Here is a 25,345-nt window from a genome sequence, read left to right as displayed (position 1 = left end):
GGCCGATATGCCCTTACGCTGTACTAGCGATTAGGAGCAACATAACATCCTTTACAGTGGTCTAGCCCCAAGTTGATACACAAGCCCTGCAATTCACTGTGCAACCCACGCGCTTCTTTTACCCAAAATTAACACCTTGTATAGCCAAAAGGAACAACGCGCGACTCACAATAAACATTTTCAGATCGCGAGCGAAGAAACAAATTTCCAATTTGATTGAATATGGCAATATGCGGATGTTCTCGGACCTTTTATTGTGAAATAAAAATACTTACAAATTCTAAAGTCTTGCTGTTTCCTTTTAAAGGATGGTTTCTTATTCCAAATTGTGACATGCTGTGTTGTGAGACGATGTGTGTTGATTTCCGGGTTCTGCGTCACGTAGGTGATGACTGGGCGTGTTGGGCTACGCTGCCCAGTAATGTCAGCGAGATAGGCGGAGAATATCACTAGGTTCGGTGATGTCGGGCTCAGGAGCGGGGCATATGATTTAGTGCCACCAGGGCAGTTCACCTAAGGGGGATGCAGCAACGGATAAGATTAGCACAAGATGGTCGCGCCCTGCTGCTAGATTTCACATGTGTACAAAAGAGGAAAACTAAGGTAAGGTGCATAAAAACACATGTCCGAACACTCGGGACAATAATATTTTCTGAGCATTGCACTTGTCAAACTTATCAAATAATCTCTCGGGAGGTGAGGGATGAGGATGGGATGGGATATTTCTGACCTCATTCCGAATGCGTTTACAAAGTTTGGCGGGATACTGTCAAGAGGGGGCAAAATTAGAGGGAGTCCCAAAATATTGTAAAGGCTTATAAATGTGGTGCCATTTAACAAATCTACACAAAGGTTTACAAAAAGATTATAGATCTAGATATAGATGTTTTCGTAAAGTCTGAATGGATTTCATCAAGTGGGGGCTAGGTTATATGACAATTGTATGTGCATACATTTGACACTTTTGAAAAAATAAAACCTGGGTGGATTTCCAGCAAACATGCGTAAGGAGTATTGGCAAGGACCTACAAGCATGGTTTTGTAAATGTGCCAGTGTTTTATTTTTTGACAAGTGTCATAATGTAGCCTCAAAAAATAGCGGTATACCTTTAGTGACTGAGGGGTAGCCTGTGGACATGGGCAGTGGCCAGATATTGCATGACCCGAACAATCTGGCCACTGCCATGACCACAAGGGACAAAACATAGGATTAAAGTGGCCATGTAAACCTGGGACTGGCTTTGTGGTAAAGCTATTCGAAATTAGGATAGATTTGAAAAGGAAGAAAAATGTGCTTGTGGTAATATGGTCATAGGGTTCTCTTTTTGCCTTCTGCAGGCAGCCATGGAAAGTGAAGAGGGCCCTGTATGGAACCCCCGCCTTCCCTTTCCATGGTGGCCATGTTGGTAAAGGATTTTCCTTCCTATGCCTGAGGCGTCCCGGTGTAGGAAGAAAAATCCTCTTTTAGTACCCCGGGTTCCCGCTTTGGGAACCTAGGCTGCTAATGGCCTTCATCCCCGATTTCAGGGGCTGGAATGTGGGGATAATGGTCCAGAGAACTTGCTATCCATCCTTGCTTTGCTTGGGCTGATAATTTGGGCTGCTGGGGCGCTATCCACTGTTTCAGTCCCTGGAACGGAGGATGAACGCCACAATATTCCCATTAACATAACACAAAATGCAAATGGAAATGTTGGAAAATCTTGTCGAGTGTATGTACTTTACTGAGAAATATAAAGTAGATGGAGTCTATATGTTTTTTTAGTTCTATTTATTAACTGTGAAAGGTGGTTCCTAAAAGGAACATTTTGTTTTTGGATGCATTTTTTTTGGCAGGAGAGCTTAGAACGAAAGGTGCGGAGGGAAAAGAGGGAAGAGGCACCAAACACTAATATGGAGGGGCAGGTGGACAGGGGAAAATGTTGTGTGTGTGTGTTATTTCTAAGGTAGGGGGCAGTGTTTCTCATCCTCCTTGATTACAGCAGTGGTGGTGTCTCTTGGGGAGGAGGGATGGCATAAGCTGATTCTATTTTAAGAAAAATAGCAGTTTTGCAAAATGTATGTACTGTGTACTAGATTGTTAATGGATGAGTAGGAATAGGTGTTGGAGCTGTGCAAGGGAAATTTTGAAGTTGAAATTGCCTAGATCAGTAGAAAATGCAGTTCCGAACGGTCCGCGAAGCACAGATCGTATCGTGAAGTGCGTACGGGTTCTCAGACACGTCATCATGCCGTGCGCCAGCATATGGTCATGTGGCACTCTCCGGAAGGTGTGCAATGAAGTCAGATGTTCGTAGACATTATGGTTAAGTTGCGCTAATAAAAACCTATGAAATAACTTTGTTAAGGGGACGTTATGGTTCCAAGTAAAACTGAAAAACCCCTGAAATTCGACAGTTAAGGTAAACTAGGCAACCATATCTCACGCCACCACCGTGCACTGCTAAGACTAACACCCAGGACATCAAAGATGACATCACAAATGTCATTGATGACATCTGTCTGGTTCACTCTTTTTTCCTTTAATGATACATCTAGGCCATTAACAGTCAGGAACTAAAAATTCACTATACTATAGTACAAAGTACTATATTTGTAGACTTCAAATATGTTCTTATAGTAATTCACTTAGGGTTTACTCAAAGCATATGAAACATATACAAAGGGGAAAACACAGACTTGGAAGACAGCAATGCTTTCTATGTATGAAGATGATTAGGAAGATCATCAACACTGTCTTATGGTTCCGTTTTATTACTGTACTTTCTCTGGATATGCTATCTGTACACATTGCACACTACTTTCCTTAGGGTCTAGTCACAATATGTGATAGTTATACATAGGGAAGAAGTACCTTTGAAGCAGAGCAATAATTTCTGTGCATGAAGATAATAGAGTTAGGTTATGAAGAATGTCGGGTAATACTGCTTTTTTTTGTTTACTTCACTTTCCCTGTATATACACTCTGATTGTATGTGTTGTTGTCTGTGTTGTGTGCAGTAATGCAATAACGTAGTAAGTGGGTTTGATTAGGTACTTATTACATGTTTCACAGTATGCAAGACTCTAATAAGAAAGCATTTATAATTTTAGTATTTAACATGGCAAGATTATTAATATTGCATCTCCATCATGTCTGCGCACACTATGCCTATGTTACTACATGTCTACCTTAGTATATTGGAAAAAACTTCATAATACAATGCTTTTTGGATTAATGCATTACTTAATGCACTACGTACCTCATGATATTTATTCCAATGAACATTGACACTTTTTATTAACATTACAAGAATCCCTTGTACAGACTTTTCATGAAAGGTAAATGCACATGTGATGTCATCAATGACTTTTGTGATGTCATCTTTGATGTCTTTGGTATTAGTCTTAGCAGTGCACGGTGGTGGCATGAGATATGGTTGCTTAGCTTACCATAACTGTCGAATTTCAGGAGTTTTTCGGTTTTACTTGGAACCATAACATGCCTTTAACAAGGTTTTTTCATTGAATTTCATTTTATTAGTGCACTTTAAGCATAACGTCCCCTTAACAAAGTTTTTTCATTGAATCTAAATATATACACACGTCTGAGGACACTTTCCCCAGCCAATGGCGAGCGGAGGTGCTGTGAATTCTGGAAGATGCTCGTATTTCCATCTCCTTGCTAACTACTAACCCAGACAAGGCAAAAAATAAGGTATGGTAGTTTGATTGGATTCAAACTAGAGAATAGTGTTTGAACTACAAAAGATTTAATCAGTATCCTCAAGCCCTAAAACATTTTTTTAAAAAATACAGGGCGTTGTGGCCTCATACTTGCCTAAATCCCTGAATCCTCAGCACCGATCTGACTTTCTTCGGTTTAGGATAAACTTGTGGCCAGCCAAAGAACTATTGTTCAGGCATAAAATGGCCTCACAATCTGCCTTGGTGTGTCGATAGAAAATGAAAGCTTGTATCATGTAATGGTATCACGTGGGGCGCTGCTCTCTAAACGAAATCTTTTTTTGGGGCATCATGTTGAAGTCAAAGAGATATCGCAACAATTTGTGTGGAACTATTTGTTTAATACAACTATGAAATCGGTGATGTATGCCATTGTAAAATACTAGATTAGTTTTGATTTGAAGAATATGGTGTAAATGTATATTGTCAAAAGTGGAATCTTCACTTGTTCTACTTCTATTTTTTCCTTCTTTTTTTCGTTTGTTTAATAAAAATACTGAGAAAATTATTGTGTGTTTTATTATTAGGTGATTAATTAATTGTATGTGTTGAAAGGTTGGTTTTCCAGCCAAAACAAAAAAAACAGAAGAACCATCGGAAGAATGAAAATAAAAATAAAAGCAGAAGTATGTATGTAGGTCCATAGGTATGTAACAGGGCATATTTTTCTTTATTATTGTAAAAATGAAGAAAAAAAATGTGCTTTAAAAATTACATTGTGTTCTTGCCGTGTTGAGTAATTTGCTTGATGTTGTCTAAATGTAAGGAAAAGACCACCGAAAACTGCCACTGTAAGTATTGTTCTGCTGTTATAAATCTTCCGGGAATGCTGTCATTTAAATATTCTAAAACCTGTTTTTATCTCCTATTAGATAATTAACTCCATTACCTCTTAAACTGGTGAGGATCTCCCAAAGAAAGGAAGGAAAGGGGGTGCTGCTCCATACACCTCCAACCGAAAGAGGGTGCCAAACCTTCCAGCGGGTCACCAGTGGTTCCTCGACTCTGCTTCGTAGTTGCAGGATACTTGGATCCTATCCTTTGTTCAGTGAGAACTCAGGAGATCGACATGATATGGATGTTTTTGGCCTCCTCTTATCCAAGGTTCCCTTCATGCCAAAATAGAGGACCCAATGGGAGATCTGCTCAAACACACACTCCATATGTGGACCAATCACAGACCACGGTGGTCCCAGTCATTCATGGCACTCCAGACTCTCTGGCACCCAGGATGTGTATTGGAACCAGACGTTCCAGCCCACATCCTGGAAGCACATACACACAAGGCATGCAGAATCCTGCAAAAGCATAGGGTTTCACAGGAAAGTTCTTGACCAAATAAGGACTGACCCGGGACGACTCGACCTGGGGAAGGTGAAGGGGCAAGATGGCCAAACGACAGGACAAAGAACCTTGTGGCATGGCCATTTTGGAGCCAGGCCACATGTTCTTGCCAAACATAGTTAACATGGCAGGAAAGGGTTAAAAATAATGCGAAAGCCACCAATCCTGTCCATGACACATCTGCACAGTTCATAAAAAGTCCAACTGGAGTTTCTAGGGCCTTTGGAATTGACTAAGAGACCCAAGTGTGCTGTATGGAAAGATACATTGCACACTTGTTACATGTTGCAGAAAAGTTGCAACATTGGAAAAGGACTAAGGGAAACAAAGTCTCCCAGTACTGACTGTCTTAAGGGCATGTCAGTTTCCCCATAAAAAGTGAGCGAAAGCCCAGAAGAGTGCAGCTGAAGGCTGTGCTTCTCTGGTAAAGTTAGTCTATGGTATCTAAACAGCAGCAAAATGTTTGGGGGTGTACACATGGAGGGAAAATTACATGCAATTATGAAATCTTTCCTTACACTTTGTTCCTCTTTAAAATCCGATTTGCATTTCCTATAGAAAAACCTATGCTAGCACCCTATAAACAGTAATCCTTTCCCTTTACTATCATTTCTGTTGTGTCTTTGTTTCCCATCTCAAAAACCAATTTCCGACTGATTGTTAAGCCCAGTTTCTTAGCCGTTTGCCAGTTTAAAGCCGGTATGAAATAAGAAATTCCAATTCTGCCGCATGTGATTTTGCTGCATTGTTTTCCTTCCCAAAGGCGATTCTCACCTGTGTTCAAGTTGCTTTAGTAGCCAGTTAGCTTCCTTGTCTCTTTAGCACAGCCACACGAATTTTGTCCTAATGATCCTACCGCAAGTGTAAATTGATCCATAAGTAACCTGTAACTCTGAGTATGCCATTTCGCTCATTTTGAGGGTTTTCCTTTTTCGTTTGGCCTCCCATTATAGGTGGTGGGTCAAATTTAAAAAATGATTTTCCCCTCTTTCTGACTCCTTGCCAGTGCTTTCCATCCACACAGAATGTAGTCAGCAAGTGTTGCAGGGGGAGTGCATAACCCATCTAACATCAGATTATAAAGAAAAGTGATTTTGTTTCCATTTCTCTTAAAAAGGTGTATGTACATTGTGTTAGAAGATAAGTAATTGTATTATCAGATTTTGCATTTGTATTGCCACACCGTGGTGGCTGCCGCCTTAAATTTTGTTTTGCTAAAACTTACTTTGAATTATGAAAATCATTAAATATTTCATTGTTACCCACCGGCCTGGTTCATGGTCCATTGCGACATGAGTGTTTGTCAAGGGGAATGTGAAACGGGTTGGGTGCCTTCTCAAAAAGAATCTAGGGTTCAAATAAAAATAAAAGGGCGTGTTTTATTGTGCTCCACCTTCACTGTCAAGGGAAGCAGTCTCTGGCCGGAATGTGCCGTGTGATAATCCACTTCAACGTATAGGAAGAGAAGACCTCTTAAAGTCAAAAACGCACATTTAATTTAGTTGGTCCTTTTTTAATAAAGGAAAGGGCAAAGGACAATGGTGCATTGGCCTTTCAAAACATCACCACCAGAAAAATAACCCTAGAAAAGATTCCTAAAACGATGCCAACAAAGTATAAAATGTGCGCACCTTTTAAACAATCCACATTGAAATATTCCCTGCAAACCAAAATCCCAAAAATAAAAACACATCCATGTGGTCTTGTGGGTGTTTGCCCATGGAAGGTGACGACATGGGCACCAAAAACTGGTAAATGAACACACGAGCAAAGAAATATATATTTATTTTTTAAATGCCAACCGCAATATAATCCAAGGCGGTGGCATCTGCCCTGTGGAAAAAAAGTGGGCTGAACGTTCCTCCGATGTGTACTCTCGGTTGTCTGTAGTCCTGACTTTTGGGTACAGATGGCAAACACACAAAAATGTCAAATTCAGATATACATTTTGTGTGGACGGCCTTTCCACATAAACCTGTCCTCTAACAGACATGTGGACCAACAATAACAAAGCACATCGAGATTGAGTGGTGGCGTCAAATATGCTTCTGAAGAGCAAAAAGAGGGCGCTATGCGATTCATCAGCCTTAGCGTCCTCTAGCTTCAATCAACCATTCGCCTGCATAGGTTTGGTCACTGTCCTATTCCAGGTTCGCGATGGTGAGGGTAGACCTGGGATCCTTGCCTCCAATAATTCATGGCAGACGAACCCAATGTCCAACTTTTGTAAAGAGACTTTACCGATCTAGTAGGCCATGAAAACCCCCTTACATTATTTAGCTGAACGGCACTTTACAACCGTTACCGACCTTGTGTCACTAGTATGGTTTTCAAGGTCAAAAACAACAAATATATCTCTATACTCCATCCTGGTGGAAAACCGTAGATGTTCTCTCCTGCCTACCTACACGTTAATATCGGGGGATGGATGCTGTTAAAGCTGCATTAAAAGTCTGTGCTAGAAGATTATTTTGGCCTGCTGCAGGCAGGTGATCCGGCTCAGTCCGTGGGAAGACCGAGCAAAGGGGTGGGTGTCAATCTGCTTTGGCGGAGAAGCAGTGCAGAGTGTGCAAGGCTCAAAACACAATAAGAGAGATACAACGCAGGTATACGATTACTTGCATGAGTGGGGGGAGGCGGCGGCGGGGAGGCGAGAGAGAATAGCAGGGGGTGCTACTTGGGACAAGGAGCCCACTAGGTGACGGCACTCTGCTAGAACAGACGTCTGGCGAAGCATTTTGATTAGAATACGGTTGCATTCCCTATACCCTCCTCTCGGGTGTGTCTCACCTTGTATGTTGGCGGTAGCACCACAGCCAAACCCGCACCGGATTCCCAGTCCTCTGCAATGTTCCAACAAAATGAAATCGCGCGGGAAGGCTGGTAGAAAAGGAAACACATTTATAGCCCAATTGGAGTTGGGAACTAGCCCAAAGGTAGCCCAATAACATCCTTCTACTGAGAGTCTTAAATCTTGCATTGAAACAATATTGTTTTTTTCATAGTCTGCTGGCAGTAATTCCAGCTGCAGTTTTCCATTCAATAAGAGGAAAGGTTGACAGTGTTTTCCACTGAAAGCTAATTTTAATTCAAAGAATGAGCATTTTTATTTGTTTAACTCTTTATTTAAATCTTCACAAAAAGCCAAATATTTAAACATTACATCGGTTTTGTTCGAAGTATATGTTTGTGTTACATATATTGCTCCTGAACTATTACTCATAAGAGTCCTTTAAGACGAGGTAGCAATACTCAGAGGTGGATGGGGATACAGAAATGACTCAAACATCAATAATCAAAACGACTCAGGAAGTTTGGCAAAATACTTTCTGTTTTAATGTCAATTGTTGAAAACAGGGAGTACAACGGGCATCATCCGACGCCACACAGCTCGATCTCAGTGCATTTTAGAAAACACTGTTCTTTTATAACAAAAACTCATCACTGCTGACGTCATGTTATGTTGCAAACTACAAAAACCTATGAGTACCCGTGGTTGGCTCTCAGTGAAAATCTAAGTATGTATTCTATATAGCCAGAGGCTTATGATTGGGTATCTCAGTCATGTGGGCATCTAAGCCCATACCCAATAACTAGTCATCACCATTGTCACTAAATACACAACGATTAATTGGTTCTTCAAACTATAGAGCTCTTCATTACACAACCCTCTATGATTGGTTTGGCACCCTTGTACGCTTCTAGAATGATCATCACGCTAGCAGCATGCGGCTACCATCCCAGGTGCACAAAAGCTCGCCGTGATCATGTCTCCTCTCCAATTAACCCACCATCTATCATCACTTCTGTGATGTGTCAGACAATTAAGCTTTTGAACTTGGCCTTGGGGCGACAGCGGGCACAGGGTGCCAAACCTTCCAGCGGGTCACCAGCAGTTCCTCGACTCAGCTTCGTAGTTTCAGGATACTCGTATCCTGTCCTTCGTTCAGTGAGAACTCCAGAGATCGACATGGTGTGGCTGTTTGGGGGCCTCTCTTATCCAAAGTCTCCTTCGCACCAAAAGGAAGGTGACCCAATGGGAGATCTGCTCACATACAGGCACACCATACGTGGATCAATCACGGACCACAGTGGTCCCAGGCATTCACCACACTCTAGACTCTCTGGCACCCAGGATGTGTATTGGAACCAGATGTTCCAACCCACATCTTGGGAGCACACACAAGGCATGCAGAAGCCAGTGAACACTTGGCGTTTCGCGGGAATATGCATGCCCAAACAAGGACTGACCCGGGCCGTCTTGACCTGAGGAAGGTGAAGGCACAAGATGGGCAAAGGACAGGACACAGAACCCCGTGGCATGGCCATGTTGGAGCCAGGCCACCGATCCATGCCAAACACCGTTAACACAGTTAACATGACAGGAAAGGGTTAAAAATATATGAAAAGATAAGCTGCCACAAGCCCTGTCCATAACACATCCACACTTGTCCTAAACATCCTTTTGAGAGTATCTAGGGCCTTTGGAAATGACTAGAGACCCCCAATGCACTGTACTGTAAGGTACTTTGTGCATTGGTAACATGTTGTTAAAAAGTTGCAACATGCACAAGGACTAAGGAAAACAAAGACTCTCAGTACTGACTGTCTTTAAGGGCATGTCAGTTTCGCCATAAAGAAGTGAGCAAACGTATAGGGGAGTGCAGCATAAGACTGTGCTCCTCTGGCAAAGTCAGACTGTGGTGTTCAAATCAAAGCAAACATTGGGGGGTTCACAACTGGAGTAAAATTTCACATAAAATGGAAATCTTTCCTAACACTCGCCCCTCCCAGACCAAGGACAGGGGGGAATTAATCCACCCCTGGATGAGTCTCATGTTCAGGTCGGTTAAACATTCCGGACAACCCATCAGCATTGCTATGTTGGACACCAGGCCTATGATCAATAGTGAAGTCAAAGCCTTGCCGACTTATGGACCACCTGAGCAACTTTGGATTCTCTCCCTTCATGCTCATTAGCCACTGTAAGGGCTTATAGTCAGTTTGCAAAATGAAGTGGGTCCCATAGAGGCAGAGCCTCAACTTTCTTAGGGCCCACACATTAGAGAAACATTGTTTCTCTACTGTGGACCATCTGAGCTCTCTGTCCTTAAACTGGCGACTAATGAAGCCAATAGGGTGTTCCTTACCTGGGTCATCTACTGGTGATAGTACAGCTCCTATCCCAGTGTCAGAGGCATCTGTCGGCACAATAAAAGGTCTTTGGTAATCAGGGATCCTGAGGACAGGGACCTGGCACAAGGAGTCTTTCAAGCCATCGAAAGCCTTCTCGCACATTTCCAACCAAGTTACTTTCTTGGGTTTCTTAGGAGTTGTGAGAGCAGTCAGAGGGGCAGCTATGGTGCCATAGTCTGCCATGAAATTCCTGCAGTACCCAGTGAGTCATAAATAGGCTCTCACTTGGGTTTGAGAAGTGGGGGTAGGCCAGTCTTGTACTGCTTGTACTTTACTGGGAAGAGGCTGTATCCTCCCTCTACCTACTTCATGTCCAAGGTAGACCGCAGATCCTTGTCCGATCTGGCACTTACTGTCCTTTATGGTCAAGTGGGCCTTCTGAAGAGCCTGAAACACAATCCTAAGGTGTTTCACATAATCCTCCCAGGTGTTAGGCAGAAACCTGTGCAGTTCCCTTGGGGAACACTGCAAAAGATTTAAGACTACAGGTATAGCAGTAAACCCGCTTGGTAGCAGTCCGCACCACCCAGATTTACCTGGTAGCTGTGGCTGAGCAGTCAGACTTCCCTCAAGAAGAGTTAGGCAGTATGCAAAGTATACACAATATGTACTCAGACACAATAGCACAAGCAAACACTGACCAGAGCTTGGTTTCAAAAGTATATAGTTATTTATTTTCAAGAACACATAAGTTGAAAACACTCTAGCAAAATATAGTGAAACACTCTAAACACAGTTATATGGAAAGCAGTCCCAATCCTTATTCCTATCTAGACAACTCTAGGTTAACACCACATAATTCAAACAGAGGTGAGCGCTTACCGTTAGATGACACTCTAGTAGGTAAAAAGAAGGGAGAAGGAGCAGAATTAGGATAAACACACCACTCTAAGGTTAAGAACACTTTTTGTAAGCTCAAAGAAGCACAAAGTCACAGGTGAGCAAAAAGTCACTAAGCAGGGCCCACTCTTAGAGCAGACAGAGCGAAAACGTGCCCAAGATCACACAGTTGGTAGGGATTCAGAGTCTTGCAAAAGAGTTCGGAAAAGGGTTAGAGAGGCTTAGAAAGTTTAGCCAAAGTGTCCCAGGCAATCCCAGGATCGAAAGCCGGGGACTAAAACTACCCCGTACAGTCGGTGGCAAGGGAAGCCAGGCGGAACACGGTACCTTAACGGAAAGGATCCTCCAGCGGGGGCAGTTGTTCCAGGCAGTGGCAGCAAGGCTCGACGTCGGTCAGGGGAGAAGAAGATCTCGCTGAAGAGCAGAAGAAGAAGGTCGTTGCACTGCCCGGGAAGAAACCAGCCGCGGAGTCCTCCGGTTAAAGGGTTGTACCGACTTTCGCGGTTGGGGTAAAAGTGGTGGGTATTCCGGTTGCCGGGGTGCTTGGCACTGGCAAGGCGGCCACGAGATACCTCGAAGAGCGGAAAGAAGGTGAAAACTGGTTGTCCCCACCAGTCAAGGGAAGGAGCCACTCCATTAAGAGTTCTCCTCGGTCGTCGGGAAAAGTGGTGAGATGGTTCAGCAGGGCTCCACCGGCGGTGTCCTCGTAGCAGATCAGCTCAGCTCGTCCCTCGTTGGATTCTTAGGTCCTGTGGCGACTTCTGAAGTTCCAGTCCCCAAAGCCCTGCTTTTATGCAGCAAACCCCCATTCACCCAGCCTAGCTGTCACTCAAACATGCTAAGTGGTGAGCCGGCCGGCTCACCACTTGGGCCAATCAGGACGGAGTGCGACTTGAGTTACCTAGGTAACTCAGTCCAGGGTGCCTAAATCCCCCTCCACCCCTCCTAAGTACCCCAGACAGAGTGGCACCACTTTGGAGGGCTTCTGTGGAGAAGCCCGCCAAAAGTGGGACAAAGGGCTCCACTTTGGGTCAGAGTTACAGAGGCGAATGCCAACGCCATTTTAGCATCAAGTTTTGGCAAAAAATCCCAACCGGAGTTATAATAATAAATATATAAACCGGCGGTATGTTTAAGGCTACCGTAAATAAATAATTAAATGTGTTAGCCTAAAACAATGGGAAATCCCATAGGAAAATATTCGCGGTCGAATATAAAACGTAGTTTCCACTGCCACCAGCCAAAACTCGATCAGGGGGGACGGAGACGTGCCCCCTCGACTAACAGACCCTGGGGCAATCGAATTGCCCCAGCCAGTACGTCCACAATATGATGGTTTGTACTGGTTCTGTTCAGGATTTAAGACTAGTAAAGTCTTTGGTGACTTTACATGCCCTGGGAGACAGTAGTCAGTCCCAGGGTATGGAGTCTATGTTGGGGAGTCCCTAGGACACCCCTGGGTTACGGCACAGAGGGTGCTGTGTAACCCACATCACAAAATATCTGAGGCCCTATGGAGTAAAAGACCCCATAGCCCATTCAACACAAGGTTTAACCAAGAAAACACACTTCAAACATGTCCAAGAGTGAGGGTAAAAGAGTCTCACTCTTGGCAGGAGAGAAAAAATAAACCCAGAAAATCCAGCAAAGCTGCTGGGGGACTCAATAGGTAGGGAAATTCAGCCTAAACAGAGAATTCTCCCTAACACTCGCCCCCCCCAGACTAAGGGACAGGAGGATTTAATCCACTCCTGGATGAACCTCATACCTCTAGTCGATGATATACATCCTAGAGAGTCCATCAGCATTTTGATGGTGACACCTTGACCTATGCTTAAGGGAGAACTCAAAGGTTTTCTTTTGCAAGCTAAAGGACCTACAAACCCTTTGAGGAACATCGGTCTTTTTGTTATAGGGGATCTGGTTGACCAGTCCCTCAGAAGTTGGTACAACTTCTGAACCTATGTTAGGCTTTTTGAAGGGGTCCTTATAAAGGATTCCCTTAGATCTAGAGGGGCCTCCAAGGTTCCTCACCACCTCTCTTGTGGGAGCAGGTTGGGTCTTAGGCCTTTTGGTTGGAGGGGTTGGGGTTAGGCAATGTACCTGCTTCCCCTTCCTCTTAGATCTACCCTTACCTATTTTAGGAGTTTCCCCCCTAATATTAGGATTTGAGTTGGGGTCTTCAGTAGAAGGTCCAACAGTCTGGAGGTTTTTGGCCTTAGACTTTTCTTTTCTGGTTTTCCACCAGCACTGAGAATTGCCAGTTCTCTCAGGTCCAGATAGGGGGCTAGTTGGTCTATCCACCTCTTCCTCAGAAGCATGGGGAGTCAGAGACTCTGAGACTAGGGAAACAATGATGGAGCTTGGTTGGGGCTCCCATGTTCCGAGCATACTATCCTGAAATGTGCCTGGGTTAGAGGTCAACTTACTAACACCAGGGCTTGTAGTGGGGTTCTCAGTAGAGGGTCCCACAGTCTTAGAAGGGTCCTTCAAGGTAGCCTTTCTAGCCAATTTGGTTAAGTTCTGCTTCTCTATACTGGGAGGCCTGGGGGTATGTGACACTACTCCTAGAGTTCTTAGGTCATTCCCCAACAGGACCTTCCCAGGTACCTCAGTCTGAACACTGACGACAGGGATCCTCACTGTCATGTTGTTACACTGAATGAGGGCTGGTAGAATAGGAACCATTTGGACAGGGCCTCCAGACATCTTAGTGGGACCTTTGGGTGCTTTGGCCACATCCTCAGGTTGAAAGAAGCTTTCATCCACTACGGTTCTGCTGGCCCCAGTGTCTCTCCTGGCAGGAGTATCCTGTCCATTGACAAGAACACTGTCCACATAATACACCTTAGAGTTAACAGGTAGGGAGTTATACACAACCCTATTCTGGGGACTAACCAGACCCATAGGCTCTAAGTTTACAGTTGCTTGAAGACCCAAGGGTTCTTCAGCAAAGAGTTCAAAGTGGGCACTAGCCATCTGTACTTCATCCTCAGGAGTGAAGGCTAAGGAGACTGTGCTGATCCCTGCAGGTTTACCCTTGCACTTGGGATCTCCTTTGATATGGTCAGTACCCTGACAGACATAGCATTGTCCAAATGCTCTCTGGAAGGGTGGCTTGTTCTGACCTCCTTCTGGCTTGTGGCCAGAAGGTACCCTAGTCTGACTCGGTTTACCCTGGGGCTTACCCTGGTTATTTGGTTGTTTGTGGCCCTCTTTGGTATGGGAGGTATTAGAATTCTCTGGATTCACTTTGGGTGGCTGCTTTCCCTCCTCCTTCTTCTGAGTTACCCCAGAATCCTTGTGAGTAGCCCTGTTGGCAACCCACAAGTCAGCAGCCTTAGCTAGCTTCCTAGGATCTAATTCCTGTGAATCAGCCAAGTGCTGTCTGAGCTCAGGAGAGCAGGCATCATAAATTGACTCCAACATAAAGAGATTTCTCATTCCCTCATAAGTGTTCACCTTGTAACCCTTAATCCATCCCTCTAAGTTTTTCAACCCTTCACTCACCCAGGTAGCCCAAGGGGTACCATCATGCTTTTTGAGGCTCCTAAACCTCTTAAGATACTGGGAAGGGGTCTTCCCAAACCTAGCTATTAAAGCTAGCTTCACACATTCATAGTCCTTCTTATCCTCCTCCCCCATCTCCATTACCACATCAGTTGCAACAGGGGGAAGCCTAGAGAACAACCAGGGGAGTAAGTCATTTCCTGTGATGTTCTGGAGCCCATGATTATATTCAAACAGAGACAACCAATCCAACACATCCAACTTAGGCTCATACATACCAACCAATTCTTTAGGCATCCGGGGTCTTTTAGGACTGGAACTTCTAGAGGAGCCAGAGAGAGAAGCATTCTCAACAGATAATTTCTTCCTTTCTAAGTCATACTTGAGCTCCATTTCCCTTAGCCTTAGTTCTTTGTCAGTTTGAGCATTAAGTTTCTTATACTCCAATTCTAGTTTCATTTTCTCCAGTTCAAAGTACTGAGGACTAAATGTGGGACCTGGTAAAGGTCCAGTAGGTACAGCAGGTAGAGCAGGCAGAGGCCTAGGGGGGACAGTCACAACAGCCTCACCCTCCTCTTCTGACTCTTCCTCAGAATCATCAACATTTTGCTCCATGTTAACTTCAATACTGTCATCTACAGTTGCTGGAGTGGTAGGTTCCTCTGAACCATCACCCAGACTTTGGTTAGCTAACAATCTTTCAATCAGCTCCATTTTCTTGCCCTTAGTCAGGAGATCCTTATGTTTACAGAGCACTCTTAAACAATCAGCAGTTTTGGCTGCAAGGGACTCTTGACTATAGCTTTCTATAACTGACATGTTAGAGGATTACTTTTACAGTGCTAAGCTTTGTGGTTAGTTGCACTAAGGTATCTAGAGCACAATAAAATGTATACTCAATACAAATCCCACCGCTGTACACCAGTGTTAGGCAGAAACCTGTGCAGTTCCCTTGGGGAACACTGCAAAAGATTTAAGACTACAGGTATAGCAGTAAACCCGCTTGGTAGCAGTCCGCACCACCCAGATTTACCTGGTAGCTGTGGCTGAGCAGTCAGACTTCCCTCAAGAAGAGTTAGGCAGTATGCAAAGTATACACAATATGTACTCAGACACAATAGCACAAGCAAACACTGACCAGAGCTTGGTTTCAAAAGTATATAGTTATTTATTTTCAAGAACACATAAGTTGAAAACACTCTAGCAAAATATAGTGAAACACTCTAAACACAGTTATATGGAAAGCAGTCCCAATCCTTATTCCTATCTAGACAACTCTAGGTTAACACCACATAATTCAAACAGAGGTGAGCGCTTACCGTTAGATGACACTCTAGTAGGTAAAAAGAAGGGAGAAGGAGCAGAATTAGGATAAACACACCACTCTAAGGTTAAGAACACTTTTTGTAAGCTCAAAGAAGCACAAAGTCACAGGTGAGCAAAAAGTCACTAAGCAGGGCCCACTCTTAGAGCAGACAGAGCGAAAACGTGCCCAAGATCACACAGTTGGTAGGGATTCAGAGTCTTGTAAAAGAGTTCGGAAAAGGGTTAGAGAGGCTTAGAAAGTTTAGCCAAAGTGTCCCAGGCAATCCCAGGATCGAAAGCCGGGGACTAAAACTACCCCGTACAGTCGGTGGCAAGGGAAGCCAGGCGGAACACGGTACCTTAACGGAAAGGATCCTCCAGCGGGGGCAGTTGTTCCAGGCAGTGGCAGCAAGGCTCGACGTCGGTCAGGGGAGAAGAAGATCTCGCTGAAGAGCAGAAGAAGAAGGTCGTTGCACTGCCCGGGAAGAAACCAGCCGCGGAGTCCTCCGGTTAAAGGGTTGTACCGACTTTCGCGGTTGGGGTAAAAGTGGTGGGTATTCCGGTTGCCGGGGTGCTTGGCACTGGCAAGGCGGCCACGAGATACCTCGAAGAGCGGAAAGAAGGTGAAAACTGGTTGTCCCCACCAGTCAAGGGAAGGAGCCACTCCGTTAAGAGTTCTCCTCGGTCGTCGGGAAAAGTGGTGAGATGGTTCAGCAGGGCTCCACCGGCGGTGTCGTCGTAGCAGATCAGCTCAGCTCGTCCCTCGTTGGATTCTTAGGTCCTGTGGCGACTTCTGAAGTTCCAGTCCCCAAAGCCCTGCTTTTATGCAGCAAATCCCCATTCACCCAGCCTAGCTGTCACTCAAACATGCTAAGTGGTGAGCCGGCCGCCTCACCACTTGGGCCAATCAGGACGGAGTGCGACTTGAGTTACCTAGGTAACTCAGTCCAGGGTGCCTAAATCCCCCTCCACCCCTCCTAAGTACCCCAGACAGAGTGGCACCACTTTGGAGGGCTTCTGTGGAGAAGCCCGCCAAAAGTGGGACAAAGGGCTCCACTTTGGGTCAGAGTTACAGAGGCGAATGCCAACGCCATTTTAGCATCAAGTTTTGGCAAAAAATCCCAACCGGAGTTATAATAATAAATATATAAACCGGCGGTATGTTTAAGGCTACCGTAAATAAATAATTAAATGTGTTAGCCTAAAACAATGGGAAATCCCATAGGAAAATATTCGCGGTCGAATATAAAACGTAGTTTCCACTGCCACCAGCCAAAACTCGATCAGGGGGGACGGAGACGTGCCCCCTCGACTAACAGACCCTGGGGCAATCGAATTTCCCCAGCCAGTACGTCCACAATATGATGGTTTGTACTGGTTCTGTTCAGGATTTAAGACTAGTAAAGTCTTTGGTGACTTTACATGCCCTGGGAGACAGTAGTCAGTCCCAGGGTATGGAGTCTATGTTGGGGAGTCCCTAGGACACCCCTGGGTTACGGCACAGAGGGTGCTGTGTAACCCACATCACAAAATATCTGAGGCCCTATGGAGTAAAAGACCCCATAGCCTATTCAACACAAGGTTTAACCAAGAAAACACACTTCAAACATGTCCAAGAGTGAGGGTAAAAGAGTCTCACTCTTGGCAGGAGAGAAAAAATAAACCCAGAAAATCCAGCAAAGCTGCTGGGGGACTCAATAGGTAGGGAAATTCAGCCTAAACAGAGAATTCTCCCTAACACCAGGTAGCACTGAAAACTGATATATCATCCAGATATGCAAGACAGAATTCATCCAACCCATCAAGGACATGATTCACAAGCCTCTGGAAAGTGGCAGTTGCATTCTTCAACCCAAAAAGCATTACCCTGAACTGGTAAAGACCCTCTGGTGTTGAGAAAGCTGTCTTCTCATTGGCATGTTCTGCAAGGGCTATTTGCCAATAGCCTGCAGTGAGGTCAAATGTGCTGAGGTATTTGGAAGCACCCAAAGCATCCATCAGCTCATTGGTTCTAGGCAAGGGGTGCGCATTTGTCTTGGTGACAGCATCCAGAGCCCTGTAATCCACACAGAACATCAACTCAGAGGTACCTGCCTTTGCTACTAAAACCACAGGGCTAGACCAAGGACTACTAGAGTCTTCAATCACCCCAAGATCCAACATTTTGTTGACCTCTGTCTTAATATAAGACCTTACTTTGTCTGACATTCTGTATCCCCTACTTTTGGTAGGTACACTATCTCCTGTGTTAATGTCATGTTTGCACCAAGGTGTCAAACCAAGGGACTGTTAGAACAAGGGGGAAAACTGCCTCAGCAAATTTTTCACCTCGGCTTGTTGATCAGAAGTCAGGTGAGGGGCCACTTTGACACCCTCAATTGAGCTGTCTGAAGGACTGCCCTGAAACAGGTCAGGGAGAGGTTCTGACTCCTCCTCCTCAACATCTAAGGCCAGCAGCAGTGCAGTTATTTCAACTCTGGGGGTGGAAGTCTTCAGTCTATACACATGGAACACTTTTGGAGCCTGTCCAGGCCTTCCAAAGTCCACTAAATAGTTGACCTCACCCAGTGACTCCACCACTGTGTAAGGGCCTGACCACTTGTCCTGTAAAGCTCGAGGCCTTATGGGATTCATGATCAGGATTTGCTGACCAAGCATACAATAGATGATGGCAGCCTTCTGGCCATACCAGTGTTTCACCAGGGCTTGTCCTGCCTTCAACCTCTCACTAGCCTGACCCATCAGGAGTACCATCCTTTTTCTGAGCCCTAGCACATAGTCAACTACATTGGTAGTTGTGAGAGACGGGCCTCAATGACCGGTGGGGGGTGTCTGTACTTCCGCTCCCTATATGGTGGAGGAGAGGCACAGGAGACCCCACCCAAGATTCTCTATTCGGTAGCAATGGTCGAGCAATCAAGGCCTAGCTTCTCAGGAGGTGATGCAGGCTGGTTCTTAAGTACAGTGTATCCCCCAAGTCCCCACAAAGGAATATCCACACTCTGTATTGGTTAGAACACAGTCTTTATATAATCAAAAGTTAAGGTTATGTACATTTATCATGATAACTCACTTTGTACTCTGGCAAAATCTACAATGACAAATATTTACAATCCTAAAGTGGTGCCACCCTAGATCTCATTGAAGTGCATGAACAATACTGTACAATATCACACAGACCAATAGAGTGAAACCAGCAATAGAGAGAGGAGAGAAAATAAGATGGTTGAGCAATAGGCAGAATACTGACCCCTACCTGTAAGGAAGATATAGTACAAGCCCAGTCCATGTATTGCTCTGCAAGTCTTATTCTCTCCTAGAATGTTTTTACCCCCCCAATTTACCTGGTGGAGTCGAGTTCCTCGAAGAGGCGTCGACAAACGTCGAGGGACTCGCTGTTCGGCGACGGGGAATCGACGGCCCTTCTTGAATGCCTTCCCTTTCAAGCGGGAGGCACGGGGCGTCGAACGTCCGTCGACAAACGAGGTAGAACGATGTCGAAGAGGCGGCAGCTTCGTCCGAGCGGTGCTCGTCGGTGTCGGGCGTCGGCGTCCTGCAAGGCGGAGGTGTGCGGGGCACCTCGATGACAATAGTTCTGGACCGCAAAGATTGTAGAGACGGAGGCCCAGCAAGGGCGTCGAGTCGTCCAAGTCTTTGAGGTCGTCGGGTGGCGGGAAACCCACCGGCAGGTTTCTCCTCGGCGCGTTGGTCATCCTCGACTTTCTCCGGCAGGATAAGCGGTCGACGATGCGGTCGAGAGAGTCCTTCGGTTGAATGTTCTTAGGCAAAGGAGCGGACGGCTCCAGTCGTCGGCGGCACGGCGTCAAGTGGTTCCCACGGCTGGGCAACACAACTTCGACGGGCCTCCAGCGGTTGCACAAACCTGCGAACCCTGGTCGACGGCAATGGACTTCGACGACGTCGATGTCCGGGTGCTTCACCTCGATCTCCTCAGCGGTCCCGTCTTGGGTCGACAGCCTTTCGAGGGTCTGTCTTCCAGGGCGCTTTGGCGAAGATGGAGCGGTGCTCGATGGTCCCTCGGAGCACGGGAAGAGGGCGCCTTACCAGGTCCTCTCTCGGGTCAGCCCTCGACGATCTCGTCAGCCTTCAGATCGGTCGAAGCAAATGCCACAGCAAGTCTTCTTCTTCCAGCTGGACGTCGAGGATCAGCAGTTCCAGTTACTCGTAGAGTGGAGACTCAGCTCCCTGGCTGCTTCAGGAGCACAATGGTCGCTTCTCAACCAAAGGTCCCTTCTGAACACTTTTCCAGTGGTGAGAGGTCCCCAGATATACTATCCTCTCTCTCATCCACGCTGCTGGCACACACTCAGCAGCCAATCATACTGCAGGGCATTCATGCAGTCAGTCAGCCAATCAGGCACACAGTGCATTCAGGCCACACTCCTCCCTTCCAGACACTCACAACAGGGAATGTGGATTGGGACAAGTACCCAGCCATTCAACACTACACACTGCATTCAGGCCAGTTTCGGGCAGGGCTGCCTCAGTCTTTGTCTCTCATGCCAGAAACCAGACAACCACAACAAGAAGTGTATATTGGTCACACACTCCATTCACCCGGGTCCCACCCACAGGAGGTACCCACAACATACAGTCACTGGGAAGGCTCCAGCCAGTCTAGCTGGGCCTTTACAACGATACCATACATGGAACTTCCACCCAACAGCCAGTCAGGGGGAAGGGACAGAGACAGGGCTTCCCAGGACTTTGGGAAAACAAGATAACAGGCAATAGAAAGCAAGAGGCCACAGGGGCCATCTTGTTTTCTATTAGGAATCAACAGATCCCAATGGCAGGGCCAGGGTATCCCAAAATGGAGGACACCCGGAGCACCTGTCAAATTCAGCACGGAGCTGCCACCAGCCCATACCCTGCTCTGGGGTCACCCACAGGTGCCCAAAAACATACACTAGGGGCACAGGGTTGTACCCCTACCCATGGGTGCCATAAGGGTATCCCATGGGTCTGTTCACCAAACCAAAAGTGAGAGCTGCACTGCCAGGAGTCCCACATGGACTCCGGGGCAGAAAACATAACAGAACACACGGTAAAAACAGAAAAAGGACAAGGATTCAGAGGCCCTGTCCCTCAGATGCATTGCCAGCATCACAGTAGTTATGGAAGTAGAAGGCTTCTCCCATCCCTCCTTGACTATTGCTAAGGGTCCCCTTACAGGGTGGCCAAACAGAAGCTTGAAGGGGCTGAAGCCAACACGCTCCTGAGGTACCTCTCTGTAGGCAAACAGTAAGCATGGTAATAGAAGATCCAATTTTCTCCTTGAGGTTCTTCCAGAGCCCCAATCATGCTTTTTAAGGTCCTGTTAAACCTTTCAACCAGACCATTGGTTTGGTTGATATGCGGATAAAAACTTAAAAGTGACACCACATTCCTTCCACATGGCCTGCATGTACTTGGACATAAAGTTGAAGAGGAAATGCCAAGCACCATTTGCACTCCAGTCGCCCCTTTCAAAGTACAAGGAACGTTCATGCCAAAATATGTGACGTATGATGAGCAAATAAACCAGCAGAGATCCACAGTTAGGCTCTGTCCAGTGCCTATCAGAATAACAGCACCTATTGAAGTACCGACGCCTAAGAAAACCTGGACAGTAAAGTACACATTGAGAAAACCATATCGACAAGTGAGACAGAATGACGATTGTCAGAATGTAATACCCGAAGAAGCTAAGAAGATACTGAAGGGGGACAAATGGTGACATCATAAGAACCCACACTGACGTACATATAGAAGATATAATGGCCTGAGAATGATGACAAAAGAGATGAAAGACCATGGATAAGCGACATCCTGAGCCTAAAATGAAACAGTTGATATCAAGATGTCAGAAACTTATGTCATACGCGCGATGAAGATATTCAGTTAGTTTAAACGTGTACAGATGCAAGAAAACGCAAGAAGAAAAGAATTTGTGAGGCTTGCTTATGCTTAGTAGCAAAATAGATTGCGGCAAGCGCCACCTATACATATATCTATCACAAAGAGCACTTTATATAAGAATACTTCCACTACACACAAGAGCAGAATTAACACAAGGTTACTAAAGATCTCAAAGGAGAGTTTTGCAGCAAACAAATCGAGAATTAAAGATGGAGAGAAACTCAGCCGAAGGTAACCATGCCAAGAAGCCAAGGTTGTATCAGCTGGAATAGGCCAAAAGTGGATACAATTAAAGAGAAAGAAGAACAGAGTATCCTGTTAAGAAAGGTCAAGATAAGCCACAGATGGCAGACGACTGGCAGAATTAAATAAAATACACAAAATTCCATGAAGACGAGGCCGATTTCACGGTGTCTGAATCACATAACCAGGCAGGCAGAAGGGGATGAGACTTTCACACCTACGCATGGATCCTTGCCATAACCATACGCCTTAACTTTCCCAGACCAAGAAGCAGACTTGAGGACAACTACAAAGAAATAATTGACACATGACCACTGAGGTGATGACTGATTGTAACAATAATTGGAAGGAAGCTGGGGTGCAGACGAACTCCCTGCACCTACCTGGCTATTTTGCACGCTGCTAAGCGCAAGTGGAAAAGTATGAGTGGGGTTGGCTTCCAACCCAATCATAGTGGACCATGTAATCTAGGGTCCTATAGTTAGTAGAACCAATTAGATGTCATACTTGTAGTGACGTTTACAGTGGCCATTTTGAAGGATGGGCTTAGTTGCCCCACCTGACATTGTTTATCCAATCCACGCTGCCAGTTACCATATACAGATATAGTACCTATATTAAAGTTACCTTCCTATAACCAATCAAGTTGCATGCTAGGTTTTAAGAGTTACAAGTCAGTAATGATGAGTTTTTGGTATACATGTTATGCTTTTTCTGAAATTAATTGGAGTTGAAACGAGAAGGAAGATCGAGCGATTGCTGATATTCATTGAACTCCCCGTTTTTTAAACTTGTCATTAAACAAACTCCCTTTGCCAAACTATTGAGTTATCATTATTAATTTGGTGCAAGAGTACAAATCTGCATCCCCATTTATCTTAAGGGTGCTGCTGCTCATCTTAAAGTGCTGTTTGGAAACACCCAGTCCTATGCGCTAGCTGGGGTCCATCCTGCACAGAGTTGCTGCCTCTGTCAGACACAACTTCTTTAGGGAAGCCAACCCTAGTAAATATGCCAAGCAAAGCTTTTGCAACTGACTTGGCAGTCACAGTCTTCAATGGGATGCCCTCAGGATACCTGGTGGCATGGTCGGCCAGCACCAGGATAAACCTATTGCCCGAGGATGTTTGGGGGTCAAGGGGACCAACAGTGTCAATCCCTACCCTCTCAAATGGTACCCCCACAACTGGGAGTGGTACCAGTGGAGCTTGGATTGTTGAGCCACTCTTACCAGAAATCTGGCAGGTGGCACAACTCCTGCAGTGACCTTCTACTTGCACCCCCATCTAGGGCCAGTAGAAATGCATGGATAACCTTTGCTTGGTCCTCTTAATACCGAGGTGACCAGCAAAGGGCACTTCATGCGCCAGCTGCAGGAGGAAGGATCTTACAGTAGGGGGAACAACCAACCTCCTATGGTCTCCTTCTGTAGACTCTGTAGGCTCACTGTATAGGAGTCTACCTTCCCAATAAATCCTGGGCTTCCCAGGAGGCTCACCCTCAAGCTGGCAGTAGGCCTGTCTCCTTAGGCCTTCCAGAGATGGGCACTCACATTGGTTTTTACTGAATTCTATCCGGTCAGGACCACCTTCCACTAACAAGTCTTGTAGCTCAGTAATCATTGGGATCCCAGACTTCAGTCAACCCCTCTTCCTCGTCAGGTTCAGGGTTTTGACCAACTACCTATACCTCAGTAGAAGGTGAGTTTGCTGGAATATTTTCTTTCCCTCTTTTGGATTTTCTGACTCATTTAGCCTTGGGTTGCCCCTTGGCTTGGGCTGGGCATTGGACTTGGCCAGTGCTGCCCTTGTTTGAGACCTTGTGCAGGGTCTTTCTGCTGTATCTCCCACAAGCCCTAAAGCTCGGAGATAATTTCCAAGCAAGACCTTTCCTGGGACTTCTCTCTGAATGCTCACTGGAATCCTGACTACTGTACCAATTATAGTAAGATTTACAGGTATAACTGGGAACTCGAGAGGTGGGCCATCAGCCAACTTAGTGGGCATCAGATGAGCTCTGCCAACTTCCTCTGGGTCTACCTGTGAAAACAAAAAGAAGATATTGAGGCTGAGTACCTCAAAAGGAAATACACCGAACGCGGGTTACAAAGGAACATACAAAGATCTTTATTTTATACTGAACAGTTTCAAGGGACAATGCATCAGATAGCTATTGGCCCTCAGTACAACACAGCGAACTCCAGCGTGGTTCGGTGTGCTCAGTGAGTTCGACTGTACATTAGAATAGTCGCACCTTATAAACTCTCAAAAACATGATGTTCAACCCTCCTGAAAGTTAATACATCACAGATCTAGGGTTCGTGCAGAGTTCATACATCTGTACATTTAGGGTTTGCCTTTAACCCTTTAAGTGCCATGGGTATTTCTCCCCAGTGCCAGGGCCTTTTTTGGTGATTTTGGTATGTGGCCATTCAATGGCTTGTAACTTTTTTGTTACATGAGAAATCTCAGCCAAATTTGGCTCCTTTTTTTCCACATGTAGGCGGCCGTAACGCCACCCAGGAATCCCAGGTTGCTGTAGGGGGGTGAGAGAAAATAAGGAAAAAGTGCAAAAAATGTTGGGTTTTTTCAAATAATTCCAATAAAATGATGTACAAAGAAGCCTGTGGTTTTTTCCTTGTAAGAGCTAGGAACAAATGGTTTGCTGTACTGAGTTCCCCAATTTCGTGGCTTTCAGGAACAGGTTGAGTGGAAAAGGGAAAAAATTATTTTGATCTGGTTATCAACCGTTTTGTGAGAGGTAGGCGATTTTGGAAATTGGAGGACAGAAAGGCATATATTTCTGAAAAGTAGACAAAATTCCAAGTTTAGGAAGGGGTGATTTGCATAGGTCAGGCAACAACTAGGTAGGGGAAACTGCCATCGAATGGGGGAAAAGCGGGAAAATGACTGAAAAAAAAGGTATGTGTTGGACATGGTTGGCTTGGTACGGCAATGGCTTCTATGAATTTTGAGAAAAGCAATGCTCCGCTACATTCCCCCGACTCTTGCAGTTAGGAGAGCATACAATTTTTGTAGTGTTTTTACAAAACAAGCAATACCACAAGCCAAACACTGAGCCAGGGTACACAGGAGGTTTACGCTCACGGCCTGACCAGATGCACTTAGCATGTGTAAATTGGGAAAACCAATGTGGTGAGGAACGGCAGCCATACATTTTTTGAAAGAGCACAGGCAGACCTTTTCAAGGGTAGGTGACTTGTGCAGGTTATAAAAGTGTATGGTGGCCAAAGCAGCGA

The sequence above is a fragment of the Ambystoma mexicanum genome, chromosome 6q (genome assembly GCF_040938575.1).
Source record: "Ambystoma mexicanum isolate Mex_15411 chromosome 6q, UKY_AmexF1_1, whole genome shotgun sequence".
NCBI classification, from domain to species: Eukaryota; Metazoa; Chordata; class Amphibia; order Caudata; family Ambystomatidae; genus Ambystoma; species Ambystoma mexicanum.
This window is presented reverse-complemented; position numbering follows the sequence as displayed.